We start from the raw sequence: 19,696 nt of genomic DNA on the forward strand, positions 1-19,696 counted from the left end.
AGATAAATAAATAAAATCTTTTTTTAAAAAAAGAATCCTCCTTTAATCATTTCTTTGTTTCTGTCATTAGAATGGGTAGCTTAAAGTTCATTTTCATTCTACTGCTTTGTAAAGGAATATTGAATAGTAGCTGTTTTCCAGCTTGGGTTATTTGCTTATTAAACTTAGATATTCAGTTCCACCTTTGTATTTATTCTTTCAATTAGGCAAACCAGCACATTTTTGGAAATTTTGTTGTAAATTCTGGCCTTCCTTTACAATTTTGTTCTTGAAATATCTGTTTATGGGGGAAATGTGTAAGTCATAAAATAATTCCATAAATAATATGCAGATGAAAGCTCTGCCAGCTCAGCCTAAGTTTACAGCCACATCGCACACGTTCTGTTTAATTAACTTCACTCGCACGTGGTCTCCTGTCTCTGGTCACTTTACACTTGCTACAGAAAATTGGATTTTCCTAATGTCCCCTTCCCCCCTCCCGGGGGCTGCAAGTGAGGGCAGCCCCAGGGGCCTCTGCGTGAGCTCACCGAGAGCCACCCGCACAAGTGTGACCTGCCTTTGCCTTGCCTCCTGGGCCAGGGACCGTTAGCTAACTGAGCCTGACTTTTTCCACCAAATGTGCAAAGCATGGCGGTTTTAGTAGAATTTAAATTTTAGCCATTAAAAGTTTTTATTTTTCCTGGTCTGAGTTTTCTGGGATAAAACCTAATGGTAATTGGGAGCCAGGGGACAGAGCAGCCAGAGGGGGAAGTCAGAGAACAAGCAGCCTGTCGTCAGGCTTGAAAACAGAAGACAGAGTCCGGGAGGCCCAGAGGCATTCTGGAATTTTCTCCCCCTGCTGCTCTCGCCCCTTCTGTCCCTCTCTACATTCGACACATCTTCTGTGCAAAATCCTTCTTCTCGTGTGCTCCCCGAAGGCAGCACAAAACATAAAAGTCCCACGAAGACTCCCCATGAGCCCCATAGGACCTTCTGCAGTGATGTCAGTGCTCTCTCTCTGCCATCCTCTGTGGCTTAGGTACGGGCCACATGCATCTGTTGAGTGTGTGAAAGATGGCCAGTGTGACTAAGGAACAGAGTTTGAAATTCTGTTACATTAAAACTTAAATTTCAAAAGCCCCAATGTGGCTACTGTATTAGACAGCTTGAACTGTGAGCTAGGCTGTTGGACATCTGGACAGAACACAACCAACACCAAGGAAATGAGTGACTGGACATGGGAGTGAAGGAAGGTCAAGGTCATCTCAGGTGAAATTCCATTTTCCATCCTCAGCAATCATCCCCCTGCCACCCACACCTGGCTGGATTGGTGTCAGTGCAGGAGGAGGATACTTGTAGCCTCCCAAATGGGCTGCGATGTCTTTGCTGGCGCTGAGTGAAGCTCTGTGGTAGTTGAACAGGGTAGGCTCATTCTCGGCCCCATTTCACCCTTGCACGGAGTCTTGACTTCCTGTGAGCCCAAGGAAGCCATCATCAGGCCAAGTGTGTTGGCGTGGTCCCCTGAGTCACCAGGAAGCAGCAAAGCCTCACTGGGTGAGTTCCCTGAACAGGGAGGATATCCTGAACATGCTCTGACCTGAAAAAGCCCATGTTTATCTTGTAACATAAAAGCCCTCTGTTGGCCATACAGCCTCATTAATCCAAGACTTTCTGTGAGCCTGACTCAGTAGGTGGTAAATGAAGAAACGCATTTACCTTCTCTGTTCCCGTAACCCACACTGACTGCACATGCCTGGACTGGAGGCTGGTTTTGCTGTACCCAGTGGTACATCGATTTGTGTCTGTCAAAGAATCCCTCACCGTGGATGACACAGGAGGTCACAACCCAGTTGGCTCAGTTCTTTATTTAGAAGAACCAAATCTAACAGGCCTGGCTTCAAAAGCGCCATATAACTCTCCAGTGTTGTGTCAGCAGGACAGCCTCAGCTTGTCCTTCGAGCGCTAGCCTCAGCAAGTCCCCGAAGACCCTGAGCTAAAGGTGGGGCTCCCACCAGAGACGCCAGGCTCCAGGCCACCGGAGTAAGAAGAGGCCTTCTGACCTTGCTAAGTCCAGTGCCGGGACTTCCACAGCCTTTTCAAACATCCAGTGCGCGTTCCTCTGTGGCTGGCTCAGTCTGTTGGGGCATCGCGGCTCAGCCGTTGCAAGGAACGCTGCCTCGTTTATGGCTGGTCTGAGTTATCCACGAGTCATGCAAGGCATTTAGTCAGCAGAAACAGAGAACTCCAGGAGGTGGTGAAGCATACAGTATTTTTGGTTTTAATGATGTTGTGGAGTAAAGTAATTTTTCTGTGCAGTTTTATTCCTCTGGATTTCTGTGCCCTTCCAAACGTCCCCAGTTTCCTGCCTGGGTCCCTGAAATAAAGCTCTGTCTCTGTGGGCATTTGGTATGCTGGAAGGACTGCATCTTGCCTTAGAAAAGTAATAGATTGATGTAGATATATTGGGACCGATTGCTTATCTATTTGAAAAAATACCCCCCCTACCACACACAAAAATAATCTAGATCCATTTCAATACATTCTTTGAAAAATACAAAAGCAAAGGAAAATAGCAATTCTAGAAAAAAAGAATTTTGCTTTAAATAATTTGAGCAGGAAAGGCTTTCCCAAGAAATATGTAAAAATCAAATTTCATCATGAAAAAAGATAAAAATATTTTCCCCCACAAAAGCTCAAAGCATTTATAGGATGAAAAACACCGTAAATTAGAGATAAGTGAATGGCTTATATCTTTATCAGCAACAAAAAGTACAAAGATTAATACTCAGAATAAATAACTCCTATAGATTAGTCAGCAAAAGACAAACAACTGAGTAAAAAAAAATGAGTGAGCACCATGAGTGGGCAATTCATGGTTGATGAAATACAAACAGCTAATGAATAGCACACAGATTTTATATTCTGTGTCTGATAATTATAGTATCTCGAGTTGTTTCCCATACTGCTGCTTTTGTTTTTATTGTTGCCAGGGCAATGTATTCCTTTTCGTGCTGTTCTTTATGCCAAATAATAGTGTTAGTTTATACAAAATAATAGTGTTATTTTAACTTGATAAGCTGATTTGTAGTTACCTAAGCATTTTGATATGAACCTTTATTTAGTATTCATGATAACTTTGTGCAGACTGAATTATTATTCTGATCTTGCAGTTTAATCATTTTAGGTTGACTGGCTTTCCCATGAACACAGAGCTGTTAACTTTAAAAGAAGGGCTCACATAGGAGTCACATCACTCCAATGGTAGCCCCAACCAGGGTCCAGCCCGTAAAGGCACTTCTAATTCACACCGAAAATGCACCACATAATGTTTCCAGAACAATGTGGCCTGTGATCACCATCCCTCATTACTGGTGTGATCTCAGTTATTACGGAGACCACAGAGGATCACGATACAGCGTGTCCCTTTCAACGGCTAGAACCTCACGTGTTGAAAATGACAATAGAAGCCAAGAATGAAGTCATACTGGATTAGTCTATTTTTTAAAAAACAACTCCCTATTTCTGGCTTTTTTATTTATAGTAATTGAAATCAGCCAAAATTATAGAATTTGATTATGCATCTAAGGGAAAATGTAAATAAGACAGAAATTATTTTCTGTCTGATTATAAGCAGTTGATAAGGTTTCAGGGAGTATGTTGAAGGCTCCTTACTCAACAGCCAGAAGCATCCAAGTTTCCCTGGGTTTCCACCCCCGCCCCCCTGGGGATATTCCTATAATCTGTCTTCCCATGCTAGAGTGATTCAATTTCACACATATTTTTGCCTGCGATGTTTTCGGGATAATGCCAACCAGTTGTGTCCGACAGAAAGAAACACACTTTTTTTTTTTGCTGGAATTTTATAGGTTGTTCCTCACACAAGTTAAATTCCTGCAAAATTGGAAACTTAAGGGTGATTTGTTGTGGTTTATAGTTTTGTGGACGCAGAGCCAGAGAGATCGTGGAGGCCCTCCAGCCACACAGTTTTATGTTGCCGTTGGAGTGGATGGAATGAAGACTCCAAGGGATTAACCGAGATAGCCTGGATTTTCCTGGCAATTTTCTTGGGAAATAATAACACTTAGGGGCAGAACTGAGTCTGAAATACATTAGTGCAGGTCCCAGTCACATGGTCTTCCCACGACACCTCACCGCCTCCAGGTCCAAGTTAGAGTTTGCTCCCCAGTCCTCATCTGCTGTGACATCTGGACAGGCTCATCTTCCTCTGCCTCTCTCCCCTCCTCTGTGAATTCTGATATATGACCGCTCTTTGTGAGAATGCCACAGAAGAAAAATTTTCTTCCAAGGTCATGCTTTTGTACACTGACTTTTAAAGTGGTGCTTTTCTGCGTTAGCTCCTTTTGCAAATCGTTATCATGGGGACCGATTGGCAATTGCTTCTGAAATTGATGACTGGCTGATGCTTTTCCCCTCTCCCAGAGCAAGTAGTGCATGATGTGGTAGTTTCCTATTTTCTGGTCTCTGTCCTTGCCTTTCTGTGTTCACCCACATGAGAACCTCATGAAATACCTGCTGACTCTTACCACCACTGCCAGGATCTGCACAGTGCAGATTGGCTGGATTGCTTCAATCTCATCATTCATTTCTGAATGATAGTGGCAGCAGACATTATTCGGTGCTGATAATATGCAGCTCAGAGTAACCAGGTGACATTGATCATCTCCTTTAAAGAAGCTCCCAACCCTGTGAGACAGGTACTGTCATTAGTTTCATTAAAAGATGACACTGCATCTGAAAGTAGTTAAGTGCATTTCCTAAGGTCCCAGGCTGAGCGACGGAACTGGGGTCTGCACACACCGATGTTACTGTCTGTGATTTTCTGCCTCTGATGGGAAGCCATGGAATCACAGTGAGAGTGAGAGATGCCTCAGGATCTAAACCCAATTCCTTGTTTCGGTTCCTTCCCACCACGTGGTCATTTCATCTTTGAGCAACTTGGTCATCTTTACTGTCTCTTGTTCATTTTTGTGACTGTAAACTATTTTCGATTCTTTTTACTTTTGAAAGGTACTAAGCACACACATTTTATATTCTGGGTCTGATGATTGTAATACCTTAGTTGTTTCTTACACTGCTGCTTTTGTTTTTATATATTCTTACTTATTTTTCTACTGCCACTTTCTCCTCCAGAGAGGAGTTGTACTTTCTTTGTTGTGGAGACATGAAACAGTAACAACCAGGACAACTTTAATATAAATTCTTGGCTGGAGGTGTTCTGGACACGTACAGTGTGACTCTGCCCCCGAGTTCTCATAAAGTCTGACTTAGGTTTACGAATCCCCAGGGAAATCTTTTTCTCCCTCTCTAACCAACACCAAGTTAGAGTTGGGCAAATTTTTTGCTCTCTCTCTCTTTTTTTTTTGCTCTGTGACTTTTCTTACTTGTTAATAAGAACACTAGGGGGATAGGCCTTTGGGGGTCCCAGCCATAAGCAGGCTTTTTTTTTACTCTTTAAAATGATTGATTACAGAGAGAGAAAGAGAGAGAGAGAGAGAGAGAGAGAGAGAGACAGAGAGATCACTTTGTTGTTCCACTTACTTCTGCACTCACTGGGTGTTTCTTGTATGCTACCTGACTGGGGATTAAACCTACAACCTTGGTGTATCAGGATGACACTCTTAACCAACTGAGTTATCCAACCAGGGACTGGATAGGAATTTATTGGCTGACTGTCAACCTTTGGAAAAACTTGGACTTATTCTCCTTTTCTGCATGCTGCATAAAAGTTTGAAAATAAAAACTGTGGTTCATCAACATTAATGAATAATGACTTTGATGAACTGAAGTCAGAGATTGTCTCCCTTTTTGGTTTAATGATTTCACTACATATTTGGTTTTGAAGACTTTTTTTTACCTTGTCAATAAAGGAATTTGTTTAAAATTTAAGTGCATGTATGTGTGTGTGAACATGTACCTGTGGACATATGTTTGCATGTATCTGCTTCTGGGGAGTTGTTTTTCCACAATAGGTTTTCAGGAATATCTAGGCTGTCCTGTCAGAAAGTGCGCCTTCTCACCAGGATTTCTTCTCTATGTCAACTTTTAATATATGACGGGTTTATTTTAATATTATCTAATTTCTTCCATGTTCAGTATATCCAGAATCGTTGTACTTTGTAGTATGAATTAATATCACATTATCAGGTCCCTGAACTTTGTATTCCTTCTGTAAAATTGTGTTAGTTATATTTGACCTTTGCTGTTTTATATCAATTTTAGGATCAGTTTGTCACGTTCTGCAAAAACTTTGTTTTTTTTTGATTAGTGATGTTTAGTAAGGATATCAGGTTTTCTAAATTAATCTTACTCACTACAATAAGTTCTGATATTTTACCAGTGAATTTTGTGTGTGTGCGTGTGTGTGTATGTATATGTATGTTCAATAACTTCTAAATATGGAGAGTGAACCTCTGTCTTTCAAATTCTAATAATTTATTTCTTTGTCTTACTGTATTGTATTGGCTGGTAACAACATCTTTTTGTGTTTGTCCTCATCATGAGTTCTGAGGCTAGACTCATAGGTACTTGAACTTCTTCAGCCATTTCTCAAGTGTGAAAAAAACCCCAACAACACAAAAATATAAACTATAAAGCAGTACTAGACCTAAAGAAATGATGTGGGACTGTTGAGCACTTGAAAGCGCTGGGCATGCCAGTTTAGTTCCTCACTGTATTAAAGATAATTCTGAAGTTCGGTTCTTTAGTTTGCTGTCTGAAGGTTTTGATAAAAGCGCATAATCAGGCTGCTTTAGAGATTTTCTCTTTATCTCTGATTTGAAAATTTTTACTATAAAGTTTCTAGGTTTTTTTTTCTTTTAATTTTGTCTTGCTTTGTTTTACACCATTTCTTGAATCTATGGCTTGATAGCTGATGTCTGTGTTGGAAAATTCTTAGCTGTTGTCTATTCAAATACCACTGCAGTATCTTCCTTCTACCTGGTTCTTTAATCACATGTATGTTAGAACTTCACATTGTGTCCCATATATTTCTTAATAATTTTTCCTGGATTTTCCCCCTTTACTTTCTCTATGCTTCAGTCTAATTTAGGTACAGATTGATCTTCCCATTCACTAGGATTCCAAATATGAGCAAAAGCAAAGCTGGAATCCCATAATGACCATGCAAAAATAACTTTGAAACCCTGAGTCCTTGGAATTTAGGGATTCACAATGGAATAATTTTGTTGCTGAGGAACCAAGCTGGCCACTACTTTTTATATCCAGATTCATTACATTTTCCCCTCTTTGGCTACTGGATCTATGAGAAATGTAAATTATAAATATATGTTAGAACAACAGTACAGTAAAATCAGTTTGCTAAATGTACATAATAAAGCTTTGGGACAACATACATGTCCAGTTTAAAATCCTTTTCTCTGATGAGATTTCACATACTCTCATTCGATGCACATTTGCACATTCCTGAAGTTACTGATGCATCTTTGAGTCTCAGAGAGTTTCTAAAGCAACATTCCACTTCTGTGTTTCTCAGGGGCGTGTAGTCCGGATGTGACCCTCTACCAGCTAAATGATAGGAGGAATTTAGAGTACATTTGTGCTTGCCTTTTTGTTTGTTCCTCATGTGTGTTAATGGTTTTGCCACAGGCGTGATCTGGGCAATCTTTCCCAGCCACAAATTGGCTGTCGTGTTTTCCCTATAACATGAATAATTGGACTTCAGGCGTGTATGCCGTCTGGTTACGGTTAATTCAGTCTGACTGCTGATGAATCTCTGCCTTGGCGTGGCACTGAGTTTCTTCTCACGAATGCTCAGACTTGTTCCACAGGAGGCGAAACTTCCAAGGGTGAGGGCAGACCCCCGGCCAGATGGTTGAAGAACAGTGTGGAAGGTTAGCCGACAGAGACCAACAGGGAGAGGGCTGCGGCTGGGCTGCTGTGTGAGGGTGGTGAGACACTTAGAAAATGAATTATGTCAAATCCCTGATTTCAACCAGCTGCTCCCCATCTCCACATGGACAGAGAGACTTCAGTTCCCCCCTGTCTTCCATGACAAACAGCACATTATTATAAATTAACATTTATTCAGAAATGTGCAGAACAGCTGCAGGTTGGGTGCAATAATGTGATAAGCGAATAAAAGAAAAAAGTCCAATGCGAAGCTTATAAAACAGAGGGAATTGTCTCCCAAAGTGGAGGCAAGTCACTTTGGCTGTGTCTTGTGAGTGGCTTGGTTGTTTTGTCTTCTGTCGCTTTCCAAAATATGATACTAAATCCTTCTGTCTGTAGGGGGATTTTTGCTGTTCCCATTAGCTTATAATCTTTCCCCTCACGAAACTTTATTCATGGTGTTTTAGAGAGCATAGTTTGCAACGAGCCATAAGGGAGAGACTCATGGAGTTTTTCTCCTTTTTTCATGAGCTATAATCTTTTCTTTTGTTAATTCCCAAAGTCCTTTGCTACTCCTACTTGAATAACTGGTCACATGAATGAATGAGTTAAAGCAAGTTTTCTGGCTCTTGGGAAAACACTCATCTATTATGTTATGAATTTAATTTCTTTTTTCCTTCATCTTAAAAAGGCAAACTTCTGAGATGAGATCTTGTTGGGAAGAAACTGAAAGTCTGCTTTTTTATTTCAAATTTGCATGAACCACGTAGAGAGAACAGAGTTATCCTTTGATATCACTTTCCTCTCGAATCTCTCTAGAGTAAATGGACTTGATTTAGAGAGCCAGAGACACTTGACGACTTTCAGATGCACTGTGCGGCTCTCCCAAGGCTATTGTACTGGTGAGATGGAACCTGTGCATTCTTTATTCCACAGGTTTTCAGTTCAAGGTCATTGTCTGCTTCCTTCTACTCTTTATTTTAATCCCAGAGAAGCTACAGATCAGAAATCAATTAATATAATGGTTCTGAAAGAGGTACCCTGCCCATTTTGCTTTTAAAATAAATAGATATCCTCTCCTCACCCTAATGGGGGACTGAGCTGTCCTAGGTCTGGGGGGACAATTTCTCGAAGGCAAAGATTTTTAACCTACCCACTGAGAACCAGATGGGTCCATGTATGCTCTTCCCTCACTCCCCGAATACAGAGCCATCTAAAACGTAGCATGTAACGTGCGGGAGTCCTGAGTCGTCCTGGAGATGATTATGGGCACTAGGTACAGAGTTCTTGCCCTCAGGCACGTGGAGTAGATGGTGCTCAAAGCCCAGGCTTTGGAGCTGGAGAGACATGCATTTGAACTCGGATTTGCTCCTTAATAACTGTGGGAATTTAGACAAAATACTGAAAGTCATAGCATCAGTTTCCTCATCTATAAAATGAATATTACAGTACATACCTAATGAATTAGTTGGGGTGGATATTTAAGTGCTATATAAACCATGAGAAAAGAAAACAGAAAAAAAATCACAGCTTGTCATCTTGTCTTACAACTTGCCAAACAAATAAAATGACTCAAACAATGACATGCAGCAAATCTATCAAAACTCAAGTTGTTCAAATACCAGCTCCTTCAGACCTGTGTGTTCTAAAAACCTGCTTTACCAGAGACTGTGCATGGGTCTGTGTATTCCAGGGATAAGATGCTAACCAGTCTACCAATTCACCCAGTTTATCAGTTTTGATCAGTTCCTGTCCAGGTCTTGATTAATAAGTGTCTGAAAATCAGCCTGTAACTTCCCTTTCTGGATTCCCCAGCCTGAGACACCGCTGAAACTTCGTACAATCAGTGGGTTTCTCTAGTGGTCCTGGTCCGTGGGCTTTGATAACTGCTAAGAGCCCCTTGAGTGCAGAAATTTTGTTTTTCTTTTCGTTTATGTAGTGTCCTTCCAAGACCAGCTTTAATTTGGGGCAAAGAAATGTTTTCCCAAAGTACCAAAGTGCGTTGAGTTTGTTTACAAGTCTCACCATTACATCTCTGGACAGAAAGGAAAACACAGAGCAAGGCTGAGTGTGAGGCTGTTTAAAAGTGGGTAATCATGGCCCTTTTCTGTGAGTATTCATGTCTTTTGCCAATTTTCTCTCGTGTTGCTGGTCTTTTTATTTCTGAGAATTCCTTATATATTGGGGAGATTAAGCCATTAGCAGTAATGTGAGCTGCAAGTCCTCATTCCATTATTTGCCACTTGTTGTTTCATTCTGATTATAGGTTTTTATTTCTTTTAATTTTTCTTGCAGAAGAACTTATCTATCATGCAGACAGATGTATCAGTCTTCTAATAGTTTCTGAGTTTTGAGTTGGAGTTATAAAGACCTTTGCCACCAAAGATAAAGTTTTGTGGGAGAAAATCAGGCAAAAAAAAAAAAAGTCAAGGAAAGTTTTCAGAAAGAAGAGCAAACAGTGAAGATATGAGAATAATATTAAAAGTGTGGTGATGGTTCATGAAGAGAGAGATGGAACAGAAAAACATGGAATTAATGGGAAACCAAAAGCAAAAACTTACAGAAACTTACTACTCAGTAGAGGTAGCATCTCAAACCAGCAGAGAAAATGTGGGCTATTTAACAAATGGGAAATTGAGACAATTGGGTCACCATCTGGAAAAACAGAAAAGTTGGAACTTTACTCTGAATAAATTTTAAATGGATCAGAGATTTAACTGTGAAAAATATAATCTGTTATAAATCTAGGAGGAAAAAAATGTTTTTCGTAAGTTTGCTTTCTTTATCTGGCATACTGGCAGTTTGTTAGTTGCCTTCCTAGAATGTTTCCATTTGTATGAAATGTCCAGATTTTATGCGTGATACAGAAAGCACCTTAGTGGTTGCCTGACAATGGGAGGAGTAAGAGGAATTAAAACTACAGCAGGAGAGATCTTTGGGGGACACGGAAATGTGCTAAGAGTGGCCTATAGTGATGTTACAACGATTGCACTGTACGTTTAAAATGAATGAGTTTTGTAATCTGCAAAGTATACTTCAGTCAATCTGTTCATATCAGGTATGGCCTACTGAGATGGCCATCTCTGGGCAGAAGAGGCAGAGCTACCCTCACACTGAGCTGTGTCTATTTGTCAGATGGCCAGTTCTTCACCAAGAATAGGATTTGGTAGGAATGGAGGTGTCTCTGATTCTCTGATGAATCAAGACGTACAATGAAAAGACAGGGAGGATTTCCTTAGGAAGGTCTAATTCCCTTCCACTAGTTATCTTGCTTCCAGCAGGTCCTGACAACCTTCATTGAAAATGGCGTCCTGACTCGCTTCCACAGATGGTGACCAGCCAGCCTGCCTCCTGGCTGCACAAGAGCCAACAGCCTTTACTGACCTCGGCCCAGTTGTTGCTTCTCCTGCTTAATTGGCTTTACGTGGAAATGTTTCAACTGAAAGCATGTCATTTTTTCTATGGAATGGTGCCAGAAAACAATTAATTACAAATACACAGCTTTTCTATTCAGTGCTGTGGTTCCTGTCTGAGGCAACATTTATTTATGTTCCTGTCTGAGGGAGATAACACACCAGCTGAAGGAACAAGCAAACGCAGACCCCTGGGAATAGCGTTGTTGTTGGTCTGCTCTTCTCTTGGCTTTTGCCTCCTGCAGCTGTGGCTGCCTTTGCAAAATAGTAGCAATCAACTGTATCCAGGGACTGTAGCTCTTTCTTTCTTTCTTTCTTTAAAAAGTTTAATTTATTAGACTAGTTTGTAATCTGGATCGAACCCTAACAACTTTGGGAATGTTCCCATGAAATCCTACATGCAAAGGGATATTATTTGAATTCCATGGGGATTTTCACGCCCATCTCAACTTGGACTCCATAAGAAAAGAAACATGAAGGGAAGAAAAAAACCATACTATTTATTTTGTTCATTGTCTTTCAGGAGCCTACTAATGTTTCATTTACCCAAATACATTTCTAAATCTGTTTTATTATACTCTACTGGGGTTCTGTGGCTGTCATTTACACTTTCGAGGCCATCACAGAGGATTGCCCTGGAAGACAGTCACACAGCAGGGGCAGCTGAGGCACCTGGGGCATTTAGATCCCATCCCAGTGGTGTAGGTGGGCAGCTCCAAGGAGACACGCCCTCCATGCAGCATTGTCTGCTGCAGTCTCACTCTCCTTTGCAACACGAAGAGCTTCACAGTCACTTCTGCTGAGCCCTGAGCAGCCCTCCTGTTCCTTTGGCCAAGGTTCCCTCTCCCAGTTAGCTGGCTTTCAATTTCTCTTTTGTGCGGAGGAAGCCTGCCATTTGCTATTTGGTCAAAATAAGCCATGTAACTTGTGTTAAAGAGTTGTTTCTATTTCTTTAAGAAGAAGTTGGTGCTAATGAAAAGTGTCAGATTTGTTCACTTGGCAGTGACATCAAGCAGGGAAAAGAATGTGTTGATTGATCATTCTTGATTCCTTGAGCATCTAATACCATTTCAACATTTCCTCTCCCCCACCCCCGTCTTCCTCCCTCTCTTCCTGCTTTCCCTCACTTAAACAATCACAGAGAAAAAACAAAAAACCAAAACCAATGTCAAAAACAGATCAGAAGAGCAATGCGTAAGTGAGGTCACAACACAGGTCGCTCCAAGACTCTTACACTGTTATCAAAGTCGAACTGGAAGTCCGACTAGTGGTCAAAGCAGGAGGGAAGCATCTTCAGTTGTATGGGTCCCTTTGACCATGGAGAACACATACTGATTTCTCTGGAAAGCAGAATGTTCTTGGCATTTGTTCTGAACGCTACCGTGTGTGCTTCTGCGTAGCACAGGAGCCAGGTGTCATGCAGTGAGTGAGGCCATGGCTTTATGATAAAATTGATACCAATTTTAATAACCCCAAATCTGCAGCATTTCCAGGGAACACTGAAGCATGATATGAGTGTGCAACTTCATAACATGAGAACCTGGGCAGTTTTGTGCAGACTGCTGTAGCTTTCTGATTCTCTGGCTTTATCTGTAGATGAAGCATGGACTATATGGTGAAGTGGACTATCTGGTTGATTTTCACACCATCCAGTATAAATGTCAGTTATCTTGGCAAGGTTTTTGGTGATGCCAAGGTACTCTTGGTGAGGAGCTGGGCAGAAGATAGCTGAGAGATGTGTCCTATGTCAAGTGCCATCATGGAATAATCTCTCTCCTCTAACCTCCTACCAAATTTGCCAGTGAATCCAAGTAATAAGCCTGAAACCAGAGAATATGCTAGGAAATTCTTGAATGCTAAGAACTGAAATGTCATCAGAGAATTGGCCTCACCTTAGAAGCGATGTGGGAGGAGTGGGAGCTGGGCACCGTCAGTGAGGGCCCGCTGCCTCTTTTTGACGAATGGTGCAGTCCAGTGCTGCAGGGCTGTCCACCCATCTTGTCGGAGGGCAATTGCTGTTGGCCTTTTCAGACTCCAGGTGAGCCATCTGTATTCATTATGCTTGCTAGGGTGTTGGAGGGAATGGATAAGTAGTGCCTTCTCATTTACCAGAGATCCGGTATCTCAGTTTCAATTTATCTAGAAAACCCAGGCTAATACCGGCATTTCTTCTTGACTTCTGCTGTAATGAGAGTTTAATACAGGCCCATTCAGCTTTTCCTCTCCTCTCCCTCTCCTCCTCTCTTTCCTCCTACCCTGCCTTCCTCCCTCTCTTCCTTCCTTCTGCTGAGATCTGATAATGTGTTTTTCCATTAACAACTAATGTTGGTGTATGATTGAAGATGTTCACTTGAAGAGTGTCAGTCACCAGGAATCAGTTTTCAGGAAGCTGGGGAGTTTCTAAATGTCATGAATTAAAACTCATGTTCCTTTGTCACATTATGAAATTTGCTCAGCCAGTGGAAGGTGCCCCCCAATTTCTAGGTGCTTACTAGAGATCTTCTTATTCCCAGCTCCTAAGCCTGGAGTCACTGGTCTTTGTCGCAGATTAATAAGGATCAAAGCGGAAGAGTCTTATGTAGTGTGAGTCAGCAGAGCAAGGGAGCGAGGATATAATGAAGGGTGTTAGAGAAAGAGGGGTATATTGTTTTAAGATATTTACCTTGTACTTTTAAGTAATTTTATTATTTTTATTTTTTTAAAGATGTATTTTTAAAATTTTTTTATTGATTATGCTGTTACAGTTGTTCTATTCCCCCCTTCATTCCCCTCCACCCTACCCCCCCATCCCCACCATTACCCCCCCTTTAGTTTATGACCATGTGTCTCAAGTCCTTTAGATTCTATATTTCCCATGCTATTCTTGCCCCCCCATCTATTTTCTATCTACCGTCTATGCTACTTATTTTCTGTACCTTCTCCTCCCTTCCCCTCCTCCCACTCCCCTGTTGCTAACCCTCCTTGAGATCTTCATTTCTATGTTTTCACTCCTGATCTAGCTGTCCTTTTAGTTTGCTTTTGTTTTCGGTGTGGTTGTTAATAACTGTGAGTTTGTTGTCCTTTCACTGTTCATGTTTTTTTTTAACTTCTTTTTCTTAGATAAGTCCCTTTAACATTTCATATAATAAGGGCTTGGTGATGATGAACTCCTTGAATTTGATCTTATCTGAGAAGCACTTTATCTGTCCTTCCATTCTAAATGAAAGCTTTGCTGGATAGAGCAATCTTGGATGTAGGTCTTTGGATTTCATGACTTGGAATACTTCTTTCCAGCACCTTCTTGCCTGTAAGGTCTCTTTTGAGAAATCTGCTGACAGTCTGATGGGGGCTCCTTTGTAGGTGACTGTCCCCTTAGCTCTTGCTGCTTCTAGGATTCTCTCCTTCATTTTAATCTTGGCTAATGTAATGATGATGTGCCTTGGTGTGTTCCTTCTTGGGTCCAACTTCTTTGGTACTCTCTGAGCTTCCTGGATTTCCTGGAAGTCTATTTCCTTTGCCAGATTGGGGAAATTCTCCTTTATTATTTGTTCAAATAAGTTTTCCACTGGTGGCTGTGCCTTTCCTCCTTCTGGTACCCCTATAATTCGGATGTTGGAGCGTTTAAAGATGTCCTGGAGGTTCCTAAGACTCTCCTCATTTTTTTGAATTCTTGCTTCTTGACTCTTTTCTGTTTGGCCATTATTTGCTTTCTTCTGGTCCACTCCATTGATTTGAGTCCCAGTTTCCTTTTCATTGCTATTGGTTTCCTGTGCAATTCCATTCATTTCAATTAGTTTCGCCTTCATATATTTGTCTAATTTGTGGCTATAATCAACCAGTTCTGTGAGGATCCTGATGACCAGTGTTTTAAACTGTGCATCTGAGAGTTTTGCTATTTCTTCATCGCTTAGATTTATAGGCTCTGGGGCTTTGAGATCTTCTTGAGCCATTTTTGGTCTGTTCGCGCCCTTTAATTGTGAAGAGCGGAGCCTGGAACTCCCAGGTCGCTGGGTTGTGATGCTTATGTGGGGGCGGGGTCAGAGCGGCGAATGGCGGCACCCTCTGCTGTTTGGTGCCGCTGGTGAGGAGCAGAGCCTTAGGTGGTTCACCTGGGCCAGGCCACTCAGAGTCGCTGGGTTATGACGCTGTATGTGGAGGTGGGGTCAGAGCAGGGAAATGGCGGTGCCCTCCCAACCGCTTGCTGCAGGACCCGCTGGGTCCCGGTCCAATCGCCCACTCCCTCGCTTGTCTATCCGCGCACAAATGCGCAACCACAGTCAACCCACAGCCCTGCTTCCTCGCTGTTTCCCCGCAGTTGCTCGCTCAGTCACTCGCTGGGTCTCTCACTAGGTCCTACCCTGCGCCTGGATTCCGCGCGCCTGAGTCCGTCTGACCGAGTTCTGTGCAACCCCGCTCCACCAGCTGCTGGTTTTGCCCCTTACCTGTCAGGCTGAAGAATTTGTTGTTAACAGACTTTCGAAAAGTTCAATTTTCTGTGTTCTGGCTATGTTTTCTGCTGCTAATATTTAGTTGTCTCTAAACTTGGTTGTGTGAGAAGGCATGGCAAATCCACCTATGCCTCCATCTTGGCGGAAGTCAATAATTTTAGACTTACAGAAAATTTGCAAGAATAGTGCTAAAAACTTGTGATTATACTTCATCCACATTCCCCAGTTGTTAAAAATTTAACACACTTGCTGTTTCTTTTCTTTTGAAGTATATGTGTTTGTTCCTACTTCTCCTTCTTTTTTTATTCCTATTCTTCTTGTCATTACTGGGCTGGAGAGGTGGTGCATCTTGCAAGCTCCCAGGTAAGGCTGTCTCTGGGGACCCCACTCCAGCTGCACAGCTCGGCAGCACTCGCCACCACCTGCCTCACCTGGCGAGTCACTTGGTGTGCCCATGCCCTCTCCGCCCGACTCTGGTCTCTCAAGAGACTAAGAGCTGTGGTTTGTTCACATCTAATATCCACACCTAAAACCCTGGACTCAGTGTAGGTGCCAAGGAGCTGCTGAAAGGGAATGGAGTTAAATTAAATGTGAGATAACATGACAGATAATCAGAGGGGCGCTGGCAACCCAAACTTAGAAATCCCTGCTCCAAATGCAAGGCACGTTCTACCAGTGCCTCTCTGAAAATGTGCTGTCTCTATCTGTAATGGTGGTGTTTTTATTTTTAACTTATCTGTATGTGAAAGTCAAGTTCTGAATTAGTCCATCTACAGCTGCTAAAAAAATGCCACATCTTATCTTTGGTGGAGGTATAAGGACTGGGTTACATTTTTCAAAAAATTTCCATCTTTCGAGGGCTCACAGCTCTCAAGCCATTTGGGAGAATTTCCTGTGTTTGACAGCTTGAGATTCAGGTAAGAGACTGCTTCCATTGGCTAGAGAGGATGCTGGGAACATGAACTCAGACACAGTGATTCACTGGGCCTTCCATAGGGCCTGGGGGAGTCACTGTGTGAACCTTGGGCCCACAGTTGTCACTGTGGCTACAGTTGGCGCTGGGTCTGTTTGCTCTGCCTGTGGAAGGCAGGGGCAGTCACATGCCAAGAAGTAAGAAGTCAGTGTCTTCAAAAGGTCTGCACAAGACAGAGGGCCCCCCCAACTCTCAGATATTTTATGACAGTGTTTGATAACAGGTAAACTATCGGTGCATGTCTAGGCTTTGTTTGCTGAGTAACACGGATTCCAGCATCTAGACTGCTGAGGAGGAACTCAGATGGAAGGGAAAATGATCCATCTGATGTTGTCCCCTATGGGCACATTCCTATTGGCCTGCAGGGCTCTTCATTGTCACGGCTGCTTTATTTAACTGTAACAGGGGGGTTATAAATGAATAATTGTTAGCGGGGGAACTTGACAGTGGGCTTTAGAATTCTTTTTATTATTTTAAATTACAAGTGTTACATGAACTAGCCCATAAAATATTTTTAGAGTGCATATTGCTTGAGGCACCTGCAGGAAATAGACAGTGCATTCAAAGTAGAGTTGATCCCAGTAATGTTTAATGAAAGAATCTTAGGATGGTGTGAGCAGGATATGGAAAACCACAGAAGATAAAGCAGGACCCTGGGTTAGGTAAAAATTAGGGGGTACCCACGCAGAAAGGGCAGAGGAAAGGACAGTTATAGGAACCCGCAGACAGAGGGTGAGTGGACATGGTGGCCTGGTTGGTGCTACCTCAGGTCAGAGGATATGACTAGCATGTGGTGACATTCCCAGGAAGGGGACAAAGGAATAGACACCCACTTGCCTTTTGTTCTGCTTTTGCTCCATATTGTCAAACCCAATCTGAAGCCAGGGAAAGCTATACAGTTGGGTCCCCCAGAGCAGAGGTGAAGCTGTAGAAGGGTGGAGGGGGCTAATGGGGACAGGGAAAAGCGGCCCGGCTTTTGAACCTTTCAAAAGTTCTATGAAGAGGCTATGCAGTTGTTATCGCTGAGTATAGAAGGAACTGAGGCCGGAGACATGCCCTAGGTCACCCACCAAACCCGTGTGTTTTGTCTGCAAGCTCCGTGCTCGCTCTTTCGCTTCAGAACAGGGAGGTGACAGGTTGTTCTGTGTGATGCTGTGTCCTGTGGAGCATTGCCCTGGAGATGGATAACACAGAAACTGGAGTAACTCCTGGTGTGTAAAAATCTCCACATCACCTTCTGATTCTCTTGGTACCATCCCTGAGTCACCACAGTGTCTGCCTCTGGTGAATTTCAGCATCCATTGACCTCTTGTGAGCATCCCTGAGACTGAGTCAGGCCTTGGCGTCATACTTTATGCGTCTTTTGGGTCTGGTTGCAAACACTTTACAATGTGGGGTTTGTTTTATCTTATGGTTTACTGTGCCCCCTTTAAAAACATTCTTCTATCCTCTCCTCTGACTTTTTTAAGTTGCCCATACTGCAAGTTCTGTAAACTGTGGGAAAGTTACTCCATGGCCTGTGTTTCCTGAGGGCAAGGGACGTTTCTTCCTGCCTGAGCAGAAGGTTCCATAAATCACCCAGACAGGGGCAAGGCCATGGTTGCAAAGAGGCCAGTTGTTACTCATACAGAGGTGAGAAGTGCTCTTTTCCTTCCTCACCAGGTACATGCAATTTGCATATCCCATTATCTGCTTATTAACCAGAGCATCTCAAGACAATGGCAGATTGTGAAATATGTACACACGGTCAGTTAAACAGTAAATTCTCAGGGGCTCATTCTGGGATTCTTCAAAAGGCAAGGTTGCGACAATAGGATATTCAGTAGTGGAATGAAATCAGGATTTGATCTAATGCAATATGACTTGCTCATAGCTCAGGTAGAATATCAAATGATCCATGTGAAATTCAGTCCCTGGTGTAGTCTTCCTGTTACACCTATTGTTCTTCCCCTCATTCAAATGCCACATAGAGAAGTATGTAAATTAGGTTTCATTAACACTTTTCCTTTTATCTTTGTTCCCTTTAATTGTGACTTCTATTTTTTAGTGTAATTCACTCTGGGTATGTGAATATCTTGATAAACTAGCAATATGATGGAAAGGAAAAAAAGAAGATATTCAGTCATATCTGGGTTATGCATATTTAGTACCATTGAAGGTAAATAGATGAAAGCTATTTCTTTGAAAGTGGTATAGTCAGAATTAAAATAAACTGTCTAAAGCAAAGCACTTTTAAAAAAATTTGCTATGTATTAATTTTATCCCTAGGAACCTCTCAGAAATATAATCTTTTGGACTTTATCTTCTGTTAAAGTAGCAGAAGATGTGTAATATCTTTGCAAGGAAGAGAATGAAGAGTTACCTAGTTACCCTGGGCCAGTGACCCTGATGGCTACTCAACAGACAGTAGCTGCTTGGATTTCCACAACAACCCTTCAGGAAGTGATCCCTACGATTTTGTTCGGTCTTTCTCAGCCAGTCGGGATGCTCACAGGAGTGAAGGAGGCTGTCTGTGGGAAGGCTCACAGAGCAAAGACCCTGTCTACTTTGAGTTGTCAGAACAAAGGTGATCCTGAGGCTCTTGAAGTCAGAACCCACAACAGCAATTTGAAACATTTATATCCAAGCATCAGAATCTTCATCCTGTCAGACTGGTCCATGCTGCTTAGTGAAGAGTTGCTTCTGTTCCTTATTGGTGCTTGGGTTTTCATCCCTGGCTCCATCCTCATGGATTTGGCTGGGACCCCCTCTAATCTTGCCACCCCTCAACTCTCTGTGATGGGATTATGGGATGTAGACTCTGCTCCACAACTTTTCGGGCCACCTCATATATATCTTGGTCCTCCGCCAGGAAGAACCTGTTATAAAGGTAGTGTTGATTTGGGGATCAGATCCTTGTAGCTGGAATTGTCTTGATCTGGCATCTGGAAAATGGGCAACCCTTCTCTTTCTTACGATGCAGAAACGTAAAGTGAAATCAGCACAGCTACAGGAGTTTAGCCACTCTATTCATTGTTCTGCAGAAGATATCTAAT

This window comes from Artibeus jamaicensis, unplaced genomic scaffold, assembly GCF_021234435.1.
Source record: "Artibeus jamaicensis isolate MK-2021 breed Jamaican fruit bat unplaced genomic scaffold, CSHL_Jam_final scaffold_612, whole genome shotgun sequence".
Classification (NCBI taxonomy): Eukaryota; Metazoa; Chordata; class Mammalia; order Chiroptera; family Phyllostomidae; genus Artibeus; species Artibeus jamaicensis.